General features: G+C 42.3%; 1 long non-coding RNA gene across 2 annotated transcripts; it reads right to left on the reverse strand.

Moving 5' to 3' along the window:
* On the reverse strand, positions 478–12,763 carry LOC110394861. 2 transcript variants are annotated; one of them, XR_002435979.1, is made up of 4 exons: positions 11,683–12,763; positions 8,918–8,973; positions 7,074–7,175; positions 478–6,174 (listed from the first exon to the last, which is right to left on the reverse strand). It is a non-coding gene; the product is annotated as an uncharacterized LOC110394861 (long non-coding RNA). The 2 variants fall into 2 exon arrangements; XR_002435978.1 differs by having other exon boundaries at positions 8,918–12,763.

The following is a 16,697-nucleotide window of genomic DNA, read 5'->3' on the forward strand; positions in this document are numbered from 1 at the left end:
ATATTTTCTCTGACCAAGCTGGCAGAGGTCTATTTTCTGTTGAGATACTGAATTAGCATCAAGTGTGGGAGCCTTCCACACCATTTCCTGGGTTTTCTTTTCCTCTTGTTCTTATGTAAGTATTTTCATTAGTAAGAGGACAGCAAGTTGTCCAGGGCAGTATACGTTAACCACCTATTGTAAGAGTGCTTAGTATCATTGTCCATTTTTCTTCTGTTTTAATTCCCAGGTGATGCAATGGCCTGTCCCACATGACTTGAAGAAGAGTCTTTCCATACATTTAAGTGCATTGAACAGATGGTTTCTTTAGTAACACATTCTGGACTCATTTTCTGCCAAGTCACGCTGCATTGGTAACAAGGAAATATGCTGAGGAAAAAAAAAAAGAAGAAAAAAGCACACTGAAAAGTCAAGTAAAGAGCTCTGTGAAAACAGAGACACTACTCACCAGAACCAAAAATTCCATTTTCCACTCCAGAAACAAAATGTTTTATTGTAAAAAGACAAGAAAACAAACAGGTGGGTAAACATCATCACTCTGTAGAAGAAAGATACGTTATAAGCCTAACTAATTTACCCAGGTTCTTAGATTGCGCCAAGTTCTGCATTTCCCCAGCTAACTCACACACCAGATTAGTGCAGTGACAGTTTGTTCAGGGATTTCTAGAATGTCCACACTTGCCGATGTCTCCAAAATCATGCAGGGACATACCAAACCAGGTATTTGAGCTCAGGTCTCCTATGTTTGCCACATAGGTAATCATATCTCACCTTTCCTTGCTGAGGGAGGTAACTAAGCCATAATAACACGTTTTTTGTTGAAAATTTTTCAAAACAACAAATAATGACAGTTTTAACTTGCTCCACTCAACCTGGCCTTTCTGATCCAAGGTAGGGCATATGTGCTCCCAGACCTTGCTTCAGGAAAATGTTCTTAATTAGAGAAATATACAAGCATGTGCTTACACGAGTATAGTGTGAATACCCAACTGCAGCCAAAAATTTTATAAAGCGTTTTCCTGATCCAGGGTATAAAGGAAAGGCATGGAGAGGGTGTCAGTCTCCTTCTCATGATGGTCAATATCTTTGCTGACAAACTCAGAAGTGATGAAGGCTCCAGAGTCCATCCGGATGCACAAAACATGCAAGACTTGGAATAATCTTACTTTTTTTCTGAATTAACTAGTTCACTTTTGGACAGTTCACCTAGCTGAATGAATGTAGCCAAAAGTATAAGAAAATTGTTTTTCATGTGAAGATCCTATAGCTGACCTTTTCCCACTTTTCACTGTGAAAGCAATGATGTCTGAATCCGCTCTCTGTGGCCTGGGTTTTGCTTTCAAGCAGTGCTGATGCTGTGCAGGACAGTGCTTTTTCATGCACTGGATCACTGCCAGGAGGACAGATGAGGGAAGCTCTCACTAGTTTTTTTAATTCTAGATTCAGTCATGCCTTTTCTGATGTCTGTTTTTTTAATGAATTTCTCATAAGTATGCATACTCATAGCCTCCTTTTGCTTAGCTGGACTAGAGAACCACTTCTCCTCCATCATACTGTCTTTCATTTTGCTTAATAACTTGTTTCTGCTGACAACCTATTTGTTTTGTAGGTACAAGCTCACAAAATTCTATTAACTGAATATATAATTTTGAGCAAAAATTTGCCCAAAAAGACTGTGAATGAAGGTACATGGAACTTAACTACTTGATGCAGGACAACAGCATGTACTGGGTCTACAGGTGTGGCCACATGCTTCAAAAGAAAATATGAAACTCCAAAGCCAAAGTTTCTCACTTCTCTTTGGCTCTTCCTATGGTGTGAGCAAAGACAATAATACCTATTAAAATTTTTTTAAAAAGATGCATAAAGCATATATCAGAGGTAACAGTAAAACAAAAAAAATTAAAGTCTTGGAAATATTTTCCTATGCTGATAAAAAAAAATACCATTAATGCAAACCATTCAGTATGCCGTGCTTCTCAATACAAGAAAAGCAGATGGTTTTGTTATGGACACAACTGTCCCTTCAGAAGAGAAGCAATGGTTTGCTGGATCATTCAGCTTCAAGGCTATTGGAGATTTCTGGCAATTGCATCATGGATAAGTAGGGACAGTCCCTGGGCAGTAGAAATGACATCCTGCTGGCTGAAGATGCAGAGGGTAGAAAACAGCTGGGAGAGTATTTGGCCTCAAGGCCGATGCTGTTTTGAAAGATGTGGACTTACATTTGCAGGGACTGGGAAAGGAAGTAATTAATATTGACATATGTGGAAGAACTGAAGATGACACCGCAAGCTGTCCTGATAGTCACAGATAGTTTTAAATATTTCTGCACCCTGTGTGCCATAGCGTGAGATAACAGATATACTCAAACTGGTTTGTGAAGAGTGGGTGGGAAATTGAAACTCCCTGTCGGGCACTGTGACAATTTTTTTGAGAAAGGAAATCTGATGACAACAGAGGGTGAAATGTACCATATGTAGAGGGATGGCTGTAGACTTTGGCCTGCACTCCTCTTACACCCACTTCAGTCCTCAAGACATCACTCAGAGGGGGTTCGAACAGAGCACAAACCAGCATGGGGTCAGTATCACCCTAGTTTAATTTATCTTACTGCATTAAAAGCAGTAACAGGGGAAATATAATGATAGTTGGGCCATGTGAAGCAACTGCAGCATTTCATAGCAACTTTAAGAATGACCCTTCAACCCTTTCTCATTACTCATGTGATTAATGCTTTTTCATGTGAATAGTCTCATTGATTTAAGTTATTCTACTTCCATGAGTGAAGACTTCAGGATCAGAGAAATATATAATTGTACTCTTCCTTGTATATTTCAAATACAGATTTAGTTAAATGCAGTGGTCTCAGTAGACTTTGCCCCACTGAATCTTTTCAGGAGCTACTCTTTAAGTAAGGGATCCTATTTAACGGCAGCAACAATAGTCCTGTCGAAATATAAAAGACGCTAAAAACGGAATAAAATATCTTATTGAAATTTCAATCGATAAGTAATTTTGTTCAAACATATTTGAATTTTTCAGAACTATCTTTATTTTATGACTTTTTTTAAACCGTTGCCACAGTTTCTGTAAGCAGCTATCAATAGCAAAGTGCTGATTTTTGCCTGGAACACCAAAATTAAACCTTTCTACTCAGTGTGGTCTGCATTTTTGACATATGCAACAAGCCCTGGCAACTTTCTCAGTATCATTATTCACCGGAAATCTCTTTTTCCATCCCTAAGTAACTTTCATCTATCTTTTTCAAGATTTTTTCTTCAACTCCTTATGAATCACTTTGCTTCTGCTGTCTTTGAGAAAATCCCCTTTATTATGAGGAGTTGCTCCTCTGAATGGGTGAGGGATGCTGAAAGAACACTGCTCTTGTGCTAATGACTTTATACAAGTTTTCATCACAGATATCGTAACCCATATTTCAGTTAAAATCATGGGATATTTTTCCAAGTGATGCATACTTTGGACTTCTCTCAGTTTTTATCAAATGTCCCATTTAGGTGCCTGCCATTGATATCTCCCCACTGAGATTGTATTAGATACACAAATCACATCTCTACAGTTAAAAAATATCTCTCTCTTCTAGTCAGAGTGCTGGACAAACTCAAATTGGTAAGTAAGTGATTTACGGTCAATTTAAGTTAACATTTCAGCTTCTACAAATAAGGTCATGAACTTCTTCACAACACCAAGCTAAGACCATGGCCTTATTCTCTGCCTCAGTGTTGGCACTCAATTGTAAGTGGGAACTGGCAATTTTTTTCTTTATTGGTATATCAGACTGCTTGTCTCCAGGTTTACAACACATCCGGAAGATAACTGAACAAATACATACAGTGGTAGCAGATATGGACAATTTAGCTTCACATTGACCAACACTGTACATCAACTCTGGAACTTTTTATTACCTCCTCTAATCTTTGCACACTGGTGCTCATATGTGATATGAATATATGAATGACTTTCACATCGCTAGGAGCCTCTATATGAATACTTTGCTCCACCAAAGGAGCACAAATACTACCAGTAGCATCATGAGCTGCTCAAACACTTCATTGGATTAGTTTCTCTTCCTGGTATGTTTTCCTTCTGACATAGAATTGCTAATTAATTATTTGTTGCTTAGCTTTAGCCATGCATTTCTGGTCTTCTTCTGGTTTGCCCAGATCAAAACAATATCTGTGTAAAATATTCTTTCTCCATGTCATTAAAATGCATGTTAGTCTCAGCATAACACATATGACAGCCCAATATCCCTTCATTGAAGCTGTGTCTGCCAAAGACTATGTTTAATTTGCATAAGCAAATGTTCTCCATTTTAACATAATGCGTAATCATGAAATGATTCTGCTTTCTGAGAGAGGCTTTTCAGCTGTTTCCTGTACTTCCAAAGCATTACGGCACTTGGCTCTTCCTGTCTTCCCCTCAGGATATTGCCTTTAATAGCTTTTTCATTTTGGTATCTCATGGTACTCCAAAACCTTTGCTTCTCAAGTCTTACCCCAACTGCTTCAAGGTAGCAACACACATGTTTCAGCAGTTGTCTCTTCTCCATCAGCTTATAGTGTCCAAAAGTTCAATCATTTCGATGCCACACTATCCCAACATGACTGAGTTTGTTCTCATAGCACTCCCCTTTTCATCTCTCTTAGTCACCTCAGCACTCCCTTTACTGCAACCCAGAAGTTCATTTACTCAAAGCAAAACAATAACAGTGAACTATTCTGACAGAAAGTCTTTTTACTTCCTTCTTTCTACAAAAACTAGCAATAAATAAACCCAAAATTTGACATTTTCAATTTGCATGTTAAACTTTTCTCCCAGCTCCTACTGACTTGGAGCAGCTTGGAGCAGAGCCAGACAGATGTGAGGATGTAGTTCATCTGGGAAGGGAAACCAGAGTGTAATTTTGCAAATCTTCTGGGAGGGAAAGGCATGCCAAAGGGAGCCAAGCCTCTGAAGAAGTAAAATATACGTTGCTCACCTCTTCTCCCACTACTTCAGCAGTAAAGTGATATACCTTTATTAATATTTATTGCCACTGAGCAGCATACAGTCATTTATAGAAATTACTGGCACCAGAAGAAAGGAAGTGAGCAAGAAGAAGATGGGCAAGAGGGATGGGTGCAGTTGAATAAGCCATCCCAGCCAGCGATGACAGAGGTTTGGCTAACCTCTCTGAAAGGTGCTACAACCTAAAAAAGCAGAACTTGCTTCAAGAACGGGTGCTCAAGTGAAGGTTTCCAGTGCAGGAAAATCTTAATGACGAATAAACTAGGCTGACTCACTGTGAGATGGACGGTGTCATGATTGCTTTCAGCCAGAGACATAAAGCAGTTACCAGAGCGAACAGGAAAATCATGCACCCCATAGCTGATCCCAAATCCCAGTTATCAAGCGAAGAGTGCTGGAGGCTGTTTCTGAAGCCCCTCAGCAGGGTGATATTTGTAGAACAGGTCCAAGTCCCATGGGACCATCGTCAGGTGGTTTCAGTCTTCATGGCCAGCAATGGAGTTTAAAGCCAGCAGAAACTTGTGTGCAGCTTTCACATTTCACTCTCCAGCAAAGCGAGTGACAGGTCTTCTCCCATTAGCCAAACTCTGGATTTATCAGGAGCCGACATCTGTGTCCACTGTCTACTGGGACCACCCATCAGCAGCAGAAAATGACTCCATGCAGGCAGTGAAAATCAGGAGGTCGGGGGTCACTTGCTCCTACCAGTTGACTAAAAGTATCTCTATACAGCCTAAATGAAAGGTCATTTTAAGATACTGTGCAATTCACTGGCAGGGCACAGCTCAGCACAGGACAAAGGCAGTGAAAGAGATCAGCCTCGTTCCAACCGAGCTCTGACTTCTGAAGTCATAGAGTTTGCTAGGAACACACAAGCCTCTTATCAGCCACACACTGGATTATAGACAGAAATGCAAACACTGATATTCTCCCACTTCCAAAAATAGCTTTTTCTTTTTTCTTTTTTTTTCCTTTATAGAAAACAACAATACAAGGGAAAAGACCAGTCTGTGTTTCTGCAGGTTTTACGTCTTCCTTGCTCAGGAGAAACTGGTAGCAGCTGCTTTAATTTCCTCAGTTTCCAGTGTCAAAGGTTCAAGCATAGTTGTAGTGAAATGTTCTCTTGCTCTTTGGATCAAAAACCTTTAAACAAAGTCAGATGACTCAGTTTCAGTGTGCTGGGAAAGGCTGGGTGAAGTCTATGGGTATATTTCTCCTAGTATTTACAAGCACTGCTATGAAATGAGTTCTCTTCAGGGAAATACCTGTCTTTCCAGTGGCCACCCTATCTGCCTCATTCAGTTAACCCTTTCTACTAAGTCCAAAGCAGACTTACCCTTTGCCAAAATTCCAGGGAAGTCTGATACAATATCTATCCTGGATTTACATTTCTTTTGCTCCCAAATACTTTTGATCTCCAAATAAGGACTAAGTAAAAGTAGAAAAAAAGAATAACCAGAAGAGACAGGTAGTAGACAATTAGATAGAAAAAAAAGCAGTGAGAAAGGAGAAAAAAATCATCACTGGGAAAAAAAATGCCAAACGTGGACCTATTGGTCTAGGCAATGAAGATTTACAAAGGAATCTGCTCATAAAAAGAGTCTCTGACAGCCCAGAAATGTCTCCCAGCAGCAGCTGTCAGGAGTGGGAGGACAAGCCCTGTTCCTCTCCTCAGAAAGATATGATATTCCCCTATTGTATTATTTTCTTTCTGTGACTGAGAAAGGCTTTTAAATCTTTACAACGCATCAGTAAAATAGGTTGCAATGAGATATGTATATATATTTGGCGAGATATAACAGTATAGGGCTCTCCCCACTATGACTGAGAGGCAATATCAAAAACAAGTGTTAGTGGGAAAGTTTACTGCTTCTACTGTGGGGATGCATCTGGTTGTCCACAGTGGAAGGTTTCAGGTGGTGGGACCACAGGGTGTGCGACTGCAAGGTTTATGATAAGCTGCATTCTTAGCAGCTTGCAGACAATGAATGGAAAGGCTCTTGGGTCTTCCCTGTGTGCACTGGTTGCCAAGGTTCACCTACTTGTTCAGTTGTACACCAGTGGAAATGAACATCAGTCACCGGGGAAACCTCTTCACTTCAGCAGGTGAAGGTGCTGACTCCACTTCCCGCAGGCTTTGCTGACTAGAGAAGATGCCACTTAAATTAAAACTCATGTAGCCATATGTTTCAAAACTGCGGGTCATATTTTATGCAAGAATGGCTGTGACAGGCTCTATATTTGTGCTGATTTGCTGCATTTCCAGAGTGCACTGCTTAAGAAAGCCATCCAATTTTATTCTAAGTTAAAAAAAATGACTAACAATCCTATGTGTCAGAAAGATTCCTTATGTGAACTAGATATTACAGTAAAAAAAGACAGCTTCCATATTAATGGTATTTTCTGTAATGTTGAGAGATTGATTTATAATGTGTGATTGTGTGCACTTAAACCATACCATTAACCTCACACCACATTGTTTAAACAATATATTTCACTTATGCTTGGAAGCCTTGGACTTTGAATGATGTGTAGCCCAATGCAGCAGAGCAAATTACACAACAGATTGGCCTAAATCACAGTCCATCCCACCATCATATATAGTAAGAGGTCCTCCCACTTAACATGCTGAATTCAGCAGATACATCTAAATGATATACATAGAAAACCAAAATGTTGTCATTTTTGATGGTAAATACCAGTTAACGTGGAGCTGAGAGTAGCTGCAATGAAAGTGTGAGGCTCTGTCGGTGGGACCCACACCCCAAGACCAGTAAGGACAGGCATGGTAAATCTCAGTGGAAAATGCTGATGGGTTGGACAGAGGATCTCAGAGCCTCACCATGAACCATCAGGAGGAGGCAGGGGGAACATCTTTAAGCCCATGACAACAGCCATGCCCAGGTCTCATCCCCCCAGCTGGCCCAGAAATGGTGTAGGCAGGAATGGCTGTCTGTAATGAGGTGGGGTGTTCACAGCTCCTCGTGGTCACACAAATACCCGAAAGGTGATTGCAGTGAGAACGGGGATGGTCTCTTCTCACTGGTGACACGTGACAGGACAAGGGGAAATGGCCTCAAGTTGTGTCAGGGGAGGTTTAGGTTCGATATCAGGAAGAACTTCTTTACAGAAAGGGTTGTTAGCACTGGAATAGGCTCCCCGGGGAGGTGGTTGAGTCACCATCCCTGAATGTGTTTAAAAACCATTTGGATGTGGTGCTCGGGGACATGATTTAGTTGTGGGTTGTTAGGGTAGTATGGTTAGGTTGCAGTTGGACCTGATGATCTTGGAGGTCTTTTCCAACCTGAGCAATTCTATGATTCTATGATTCTATGAAATGCTCAAGACAGCTCCCAGCTATAAAGAACTGGGGCTGTTCAGCCTGGAGAAGAGAAGGCTCTGAGGTGACCTGATAGAGACCTTTCAATATCTGAAGGGGAGCTACAGGAAAGAAGGGGACAGATTCTTTAGCAGTGTCTGTTGTGATAGAACAAGGGGAAATGGTTTCAAGCTTAAAGAGGGGAGATTTAGGTTAGATACAAGGAAAAAGTCTTTTACAGTGAGGGTGGTGAGGCACTGGAACAGGTTGCTCAGTGAGGTGGTGGATGCCCCGTCCCTGGAGACTTTCAAGGCAAGGCTGGATCAGGCCCTGAGCAACCTGATCTATCTGTGCATGTCCCCGTTCATTGCAAGGGAGTTGGACTAGATGGCCTTTAAAGGTCCCTTCCAACTCTAAGGACTCTATGATTCTATTCTATATTGCAAGATGAAATGACATTTTAATCACACTGGGGAGTGGAAGCAAAACCATGCTGTTAACACTATTCTCAGATTACTGACACCTCACTTTAGGTGTAGCCTAAATGGAAGTCACTGAAGTACTTACCAAATCCCTGGGTTTTAGCTGTAGTCTGCAGACATCTGGGGATCCACAGCCCACAGCTAAGGAGTTGACAAAAGATACCTATGAAACAGAGACCTTCTGCCCATTTTTTGTGTCCAATCCATACCAGTCTCCCCTCAGCAGCTCTGGGTTTGAGGTTGCCTTCTCAACTCTTTCATTTCAGGTGAAGGGAAGAGTTCAGCCCCTGCCCTTGAGCACCTACACCTTCCAATTTGCTGCCACAAGAAAAAGCAGTCACGGAGACTCACACAAGACCAAAGGCATATTTAGAATAAAAAGAGCATCCAGTGTTTTATTAAATATCCTTTATAGGCATGTTATTAGGGAGAGCCTAAAGCCTTTTAGTTCAAGTCGTACACTAACTACTGAATAGAAGAGAGCAGCTCAGCCAGAGTAATTTCTTTTAACTGTTCTTCCAGTCTTCCCTGCAGCACCTGGTCATGGGTGAGTGTGTGGCCATGGTCAATCGAAGTCTGAACAAGACGTGCTTTGTCTGACACAATAAGTCTAATATTCCTTAGTGACAAAGTAGAGTCAATGCCAGAAGCAGGACTAGCATTTACAAACTACTGACCCATGTTCTTGAGGGATGTCTCACTAAAGCTTCCAGCTCTGGCCCGCCAGAAACAAAGCACAGACCTTGTGTATCTAATACTGAGACTGTGCCTACATCATCACTGACTGTGATTTGATGTCACCTACCACCAAATAACAGGAAAAAAAAAATAAGCTACCCCCTTAGAAAGATGTTTTTGACTGAAGGAGACACATTCATGTAATCCTGGGTCAGGTGAAGTTTCTTCTGCAACATCTGGTAACGCTGCAGAATTTCTACACTCCACTGAGATTCAGAAGAGCATATGGTTTCCACTACAGCAAAACAAATCACTTCACAAACGAAAAGCTCTGAAAAGGAGTGGGAAAAGGAAGATGAAAGTTTCAAGTCTGTTTGTAAATTATGCATTATCCATGCCTGCAATGCCCAGAGGAGCCATAAATTCAGAGGTTTCAACAGAAAAGCCTATAGCTGACACCTTACATTCGTAAAACTCATTACTATCCCAGGAGTGAAAATGAAGGGGAAAAACAGTGAATAAATAATTGAGAAGATAAGAATGTTTCATCATTTCCTTTTGCTCATTTTCAACTTTTCACTGTAGTTTCAAGGCCAGTACTGGGTTCATATTAGCTGTGATTTTAAACATGAAATGTAACCAGTATCTTCCTAATGTCTTTAACTCTAAAACACAACAACAGTTCAGTTAATCTCACAAGTACAGATGGCCAAAATAGGAACCTCAGATCGAAGATATTTCCACTTTCAGGTTTCAGTTCTGCATCTGCCAAAGATACTGATTCTGTACGCTGGATCCAGAGCCACTCTGGACTCTTACTTTATTTTTGGTACAGCTGAAATCCCACACGAACTCTTCTGCTGGCTGAGAAAACAGACACTGGCCTTTAGGAAATGTTTAGAATATTTTTGATGATCTGGAGGTTGTACAGTATTTTAAAACATTTTCTGTAGTCTGTGCCTTTTTATAAAGTGCTTTTATTCTTTTACAACCCCTTTGGCCCTTCTATATATTACCAAACCTCTATGGAAGGTTTATTCTTCAAAGCCCATGTGACATTGGACTCAGTGTGACAAAACAAAGGAATGAGTGAGTCATACAGAGTAATTTTGCCCAAGGATTAGATGCGAATAACTCTAAAAAAATGTGGTTTTGTCACCCTTTGTGCAGGAACATCAGTGTCTAGCATTGCTCAGTGTTGAACTTTTCCACTTTTTCCTTGCTTCACTTTAAGGCATATGAGAAATGTCAAGAAATAGGCACATCATCTGCCTTACAAATGGATGCAAAGAGCTTCTTCCCCTTCCCTTTCCCTCCAGCACAAAAAGCGTGGAGGGGCAGAGAAAAGAAGGGGAGTAAAAAGACTATAGTCTCTTTCATTACTATGAAAAGTCACCATTTTTAACTCAGTTTTGCAGCTGAAGGGAGACCAGCCCAAGGGCTCACTACTGCCTCCTGACCCCCACCGGGCAGGCTGAGGCTCACGTGTCAACTTCTACCTGAAGAGCCAGGGTTCAGCCAGCAAATGGCTCGCAGATGCTATTGAATAGCTGTAAAAACACCCTGCACAAATGAACAACATGACACTTAGGGCTGCTAGTATTCCTGCCAGTCAAAAGGAGTCCACAGGAAAGCTTTCTGAGTAGTTTTACAGACAGGAATGCCCCATGGAAAATTATACATAAACACAAGAGATTGGCAATACAGTGCAGAGCAGTGTTCCCACATAACTTCGTTTAGATTGTACTGAGCTGGTATATTTTTGTATGTCTTGAAGAAAAACATCTTTCTCATTTGCAGAAGATAAATTTAAAACACTAGTGGTATGCTAGTGCCCAGGGCCTTTTATGCATCAGCTTTTACAATTCTAGTCCATGAGTCATAAGTTGGAGCATTTATCCCATAGGAACTTGTATTCCCTGGGCTACTCATTCAGATTGGCAGGTTTTGCAAACCAGTATGTAGTCCATAAGAGGCTGAAATTAAAAAGGGAAAGGTGACAGTGCATGAGGAGACCCCCCAAGGAAAATAAACATCAGCAGTGGAAAGCTGTATTTACTGAGGCAAGAACAGGTCTTTGCAAAGGAAGAGTGACTTCATGAGCAGTGAGGAGCAGAGGAAGCAGCCAAATCTGTCTCTGTGTGTTGAGAGTCAAATTAAAATTGTACTTACGCTGCTGGCTGCCCAGCCCATGCTCACTCTCAGACTGTCCTGAAGAGCCCAGAGGCCAGTCAAGATCTGCCACACATCAAGACCTGCCTGGGCGCTGCTTCAGGTTAATCAGTGACCTGTGTCCCTGAACAAAGGACCCACAGAACTTGGGTATTTTGTGCATACCTTAGCAAAAGCAATTGCTTAAGGCTTACATCCACAGGTAGAGATTTTCCTCCACCGGAAGGGTTGAACCAGATGACCTCCAGAGGTCCCTTCCAATCTCAACTATTCCATGGTTTTGTGATTCCCAGGTTCCATCTACACACCCTCAGACCTGGTGGAAATAACAGGAAGCACAACCCATGTCAGGCCTGCTTGAAAAATGCGTACCAAACTTTTGTTTACAAATGGTGCTGGCCAGGTCAGCTACATCCTGCCTGGTCCTTTGTCACTATGACACTGCTGTCGTGTAAGAAAAGGACAGGAACATGGAGCCAGCACTGCCCTACACTTCCACCAGCTCCTAGCAGTGCAGTGTAGTATAGCTTGATGCTCCCTTAAAAATGAATATTAAGAGCTTCACACCACCACTGGTGAACAAAAGGTATATTCTACCCCTCGGATGTAAGCCTGTGACCTGAGGGCCCCTGGGAGATTCCAGGTCCAGGAAAGAGAATAAAAGAAAATGAGTACATAAATATTAGATAGTAATTAACAGACGTAACATTTGAAGAGCTCGCAGTTTTGCTGGAGGGTGGCTAAAGAAGGATATGTTAATCATAAAAGGGTGGAAAATGACTGTGCTATCTTTCAAAATATAAGATCACTGGTGCAGAAAACTACATTTCTTTCTTTATAGAGGCACAGGTACATTATGACATCATATAAACATCATGTTTAACAATAGATAGATGTAGCCAGATGGCTACATCAATTCTTAATAACAGCAGATCTCAGGCAGCACTGTTGAGGTTTATTACTGAGTTTAAAGGTTCGCATCACATTTTGGACTTTGCCAGAAGAAGAAATTGCTTGTTTCAAAGATACTGTTGAAAGATTGTACAAAATACAGGGCTATTGTCTTTCCTGGCATGCTTTAAATGCTATTGAATAGCTTATATATATATATATATTTCTGTGAAAAAGCTTTTCTAGGAAGAGTCTGATGTACCAATTCCACATGAATCAGGTCATGATACACATTGGAGTAGCTACTCACTCTGCTTAGTGTTGCTGACCCAAACCATTCTGCACATGTTAGTAGGACCACCCGAGTGAGAAACAGCTCACTCACATCTCTGGCAGGGTCACTGGGCTGCACCATTGGAACTGGTGGATGGTTGGAACAGGGAGGATGGTTGCACTGCACCCCCGAAGTGATCCCAAGCCACCAACTTCAAGGATTTCTTCTGCACTTTGCTAGTTTGGACTGAATAGGCAATCAGACAGGCTGATATTAATCCTTCTGGAAAGGCATTTTGTTGCACAGTAAGCAGTCTCCAGAGGACATGTACTCCTCGTCAGCAAATCTGACATTTTGAGGTTTGACTAGAAGCCAGGGTGTGTAAAGTTTCAGCCAGTTGGGGAGTTTAAATGTACAGTACAACTAACTTTCAGATGCAAGGTCAGAATTCCCTAACCTGGCCCCTGCTGTTGTCCTAACCATTAACTGTAAGGTCCAATTTTGGCAATTTATGTGTCTATGTTTCTAATTGTGCCTTCAAACCAAGTAGTTAGACACTGAGGTCACTTAAATTGCACCTACAGTTATTTACTCCAGAAAAAGAGTGGGAACAAAGACTCCTTGATGGGCCTGGCCAGCTCCAGGCCCCTCCAGAAGCTGCCCAAGAGAGAGGGGATGCCCTCATGTTCCCTACTGCCCTTGCAGTACCATTGTCCCACTCACTCCTCCCCAGAGGTGAAGCCCTCCAGTGCTACAGTGCAGAACTGAGAAGTGTCTATCTGCAGCAGCAGGGCTTGCAACCCACATGTTACCCAAAACCCAGCTCTGACCGCAGGACCCATCCTCCTGAACCTTCCTACCACTGCACCAAGCTCCAGCCCCTCACTTCACCCATGAGAGAACAGCCTGCAAGCAAGCAGGATCCTCAATTCACCAGCGAGGATTCCCTGAGGAGAACAGGCCGTGGCACCTGTTGGAAATTAAATGCCTCCATTAAAAGCAGGACTCCCAAGCTCACTGCTTGGAATCACTGTATCACAGATGAGGGCCTTTCCCCGTTCCCTTTCAATTTCTTTTGTGGGTAATATAAGCACCTTTACATGAGAGATTGCTTGAAACTTTCCATTCCCCTTTAACAATAACCAGAAGAAGTTTGTGGCACTTTAGTGCTTAACTTAAGGAAATGAATGAAGGAAGGATCTCCTGCTCACTGGGCTCTCACACCAGTCTCTGATTTTGCAAGCATTACTCCACAAACAGGAACCCCTGCACATTTCCTCCCATGCAATTAGTAGGGGCACACACGCATACAAATCCTTCTGGACCTACATTTACAAATTTTGAATAAATTCTCCCTAAAATGTATGCACCCCCTCACATATCACTTATTGGCTCTGCTGCTTCATTGTTATGCTGGGTGAATGGACAAACCATGCTTAAGTGTGTGTGAGAGAGTGTTTTACTTTCCAGTTTTGCAGATATTTGTCAAGAAAAGCCTAGTGAGCAAACACTAAGTAGTAATACCTTGTTAAAAATATTTTGCGATATTTATTGAAACAGGTAGGGCATTCACAGGGAAGTGATGAGGCTTACATTCAATGTTAGAGGCAAGGAGAGGAGAATGTTGGATGCTGAAGGACCCAGCACCGTTGGGTGCATTGTTACTGTTGGTACAAGTGTCACAGTGACACAGCCCTTCAGCAAAATGACAGCTATTCCAGCAGGAGAGCCAGAAATGCACTTTATTTGAGTGAGCAGCTCCACTTTCTAGTTAAAGCCACAGTTAATAAATGGCAAGAAGTGCTTCTCAGCATGGGAACACTCAGGCACAGACTGAACAAATGGGGGTGCAGATTTTTTAAGGGTTTATTTTCTCTCCCATTATAATATATGTCTCAGCTTGTAAATGTTTTTATGCCAACAGTAAAAATTTCCATTTATATGGGTTGAACTAAGGCTTTGCAATTCAGTGGCAGTTCGGCCACTCCTAAGCAGATGTTGATATGGCTCAAAACTTATTTAGCTGCGTGAGTGACAAGCTGCTAGAGCCCAACAATTTTCTGTGGCTGAGCCTGCAGATAGGCTAGACAGACATCCAAACTGATACATCGTTCATTCCCATCAATGGAACTGTTTTGCTTGCCAGGGTGTGCATAGAGTCATGCCATAAATACTTAAAAACAGGATAGCGGCAGAAACTGCAGCAAAGAAGGCTCATTAAGCTAAAAGAGCTGCGTTCAGAAAGGAAATTCAGGTTAGTTCATTGTAATTTATGGATCTTCAAAACTAAAATAAAATATAGCAACACTAACCAGGCTGGGAAAGTTTCAGTGTATTCTGGTATAGAATAATTTGTTATCCACATTTTGCAGTCCATGCAAAACTACCCACTCAGGCACCCTTAAATGAGTCTTTCTTTGCAGACAGGTTTTCAATACTCATCCAGGGTCGAGCCATCTCTCAGGTCCTAAAAACCCCAACAGGGCTGTCTGATTCTTCCCTGTGAAACAAGGACAGCTTATGTTCAGCAATTACGTTCCTGTCCACACACAGGCAAGAGGCCACCGCCTTTGTTAGCCTGTGCTCCTTGGGCTTCCCTGGCCTTCCCATGGAGACGATGACCTTTCTGACCACATCAGGATGCCCCACTGCCATGTGCTCCGCACGGGGCCCGCTGTGAGGCCTAGCTTTTCTTCCAAGCAACGGGGGAAGAGGAGCCAGTCAGTCTCGGCTGATGCAGCCTGAGGACAGTGGTGGACTGCCCTTTGGGCATAATTACTCCCCTCCACATAAAGGAAAAATAATCTACATGACAACAGGCCCCATTCACTCCCGCACTTCCCTGCACTGCAGTTTAGCCTCTGAGTGATGGAGGGAGCAGGAACCCGTGGAAATGAAATGGGCTTCCCTCCTATGGACTTGGGTTGGCCGTCCCAGCTGAGCTTGAACATCCTCATTTGGTGCCCACCAGCTGCCATGTAAGTTCTGCCAACCCATAAGGTAGCTTGATTCCTGGAGAACGTAACTCCAGTTCATCCAGACAAATGCAGACAGCTTCTTGCCACTAAATGCTAAGGACACTGACTCACCAAACTTCTTGATATTGTCCTCTGCAGCTACCTGTGGAGCTTGATGAGATGAAGCTAGATTATCCTCCATTTATAATGATTCTGAACTAAGTCATGCAGGAGTTGTTTTCTGAAATTTTTTCTTTCTTTACTCTTTTCCTTCAACAGTGAAAGGAAAGCAGTCAGGGCCAGAGTGTAAGTTATCAGACAGCCAGAACAGGCAGTTTTCTAAAGCAACACCACTTCCTATAGCCATGGTTGTCAGTATCATGAGAGGCAGCACTCTAGCAGCAGCTAACCTGCAAAGCAACCACAGCCCCCCAGACCAGACAGAGCTCCATTGCTGTGAGTAAATGCAAGAGAAATCCATTGGGACAGAGGGGAAGAAGGCAGAGGAAATGCATTTTGCTGCTGCTTTTAATCACATGCTGACACAATAGGCTCTGTCTAAGGTAGTGAATGACAAGATGTGAGAGTACACTGGTTTTCCATGACTTTGCAGAGAGGCGGAATGGTCAAGATGGGAAAAGAGCTGCTGCTGCCAGGCAGCATTTGTCCCAGGCAGGGCATTCCCACCACCAGATCCACTGAGCTGGGGATTACACCATGGGTACGCAAACCAGCAAGGATCCCAGCAGTGCCATAGGAGATGTAAACCCACTCATTACAGGTGGAAAACACATATTTCAATGCATAAGGCATCTGGCTGCCCCAGTAACACAGAATGCATTGTGTGCAAAACCACAGATTGCCACCTCTGAAAAAGCAGGAGAGAGCCATTC

The sequence above is a fragment of the Numida meleagris genome, chromosome 2, assembly GCF_002078875.1.
Source record: "Numida meleagris isolate 19003 breed g44 Domestic line chromosome 2, NumMel1.0, whole genome shotgun sequence".
NCBI classification, from domain to species: domain Eukaryota; kingdom Metazoa; phylum Chordata; class Aves; order Galliformes; family Numididae; genus Numida; species Numida meleagris.